Raw genomic sequence first — 1,225 nt, 5'->3', positions numbered from 1 at the left:
AATGCTCTGTCATATGAAACATGAGTTTATAGGTACTCAGGTTATAACCAGCAATAAACCATAGATAAATAACATGGTTATGTCTCCACTGTTTCTATCAGGACAGTATACAGGTTATAACCAGGAATTTACCATAGATTAAAGACATGCATTTATACAGGGAACAGGTTGTCATTAGGGCTCTGGTCTACTATACAGGGAACAGGTTGTCATTAGGGCTCTGGTCTACTATACAGGGAACAGGTTAACATTAGGGCTCTGGTCTACTATACAGGGAACAGGTTAACATTAGGGCTCTGGTCATTAGGGATGCAGGCTGAATCAGAGCAGCTATAGTTGGTTAAACATGTGGACAGGTCTACAGAACAAGGTCTTGAATAGATCACACACACACACACCAGCACACACACACACAAGCACACACACCAGCACACACACAAACACACCTAAAACCGAAGCTGAAAACAATTATTGGAATTGTTCAGGAAATAACTTTTACAACAACTACCAACATATGTGCACTATGTAGGGAATAGGGTGTCATTTGGGCCGCATATTTCCCCTGGTTTGGTGAGAGTGCGGGTAGGTTAAAGTGTTGTGTTTCATCTCAATGACTTCCCGTTACATTGGATCGGATAAGTTACCGACTTTAATTTCACACGGGCCTTTATTTTGTATGTATTTTTTGAAGTACAGGCCTTTATGGGAACGATGATTAAACCTAAAATATATTTTGGACGAATTACAATTTAAAAAAAAAAAAATAATCACGAGATCCCACTTGGCACAGACGTCATTTCAACGTCTAATTTTGATTTACGTTTCAACTTTTCAACTATTGTGAATTCGATGTGAAACTGCAACAAACAAAAAAAATCACAATGTCATTGAATTTAGGTTGAAAGTTAGCGAAACAAATTGGAAATGAATTTACCTTGATGACTTTGTGCAAATCCTATAGGCCGACATTAGTTTGGTCTTCCTAACTATGGTTTAATAACATCAGTCAAGATGACAGGGTCTTCCTAACTACGGTTTCATAACATACAGTCAAGACGACAGGGTCATAACATAGTGCACTAATAATACACAAACAGAATAACAGGCAAAATAACAAAACATATTAGCCTTTACTTGTCTACTCCCACAGAAAAGCGCACTCGGTACGTCTACATTAGCCTATAGAGCTGGAAAATATTCACCCAAAATCCATATTGGGTACTGG

Source organism: Salvelinus sp. IW2-2015, unplaced genomic scaffold (genome assembly GCF_002910315.2).
Source record: "Salvelinus sp. IW2-2015 unplaced genomic scaffold, ASM291031v2 Un_scaffold1969, whole genome shotgun sequence".
Classification (NCBI taxonomy): Eukaryota; Metazoa; Chordata; class Actinopteri; order Salmoniformes; family Salmonidae; genus Salvelinus; species Salvelinus sp. IW2-2015.
The sequence above is the reverse complement of the archived record's forward strand: the minus strand, read 5'-3'. Positions refer to the sequence as shown.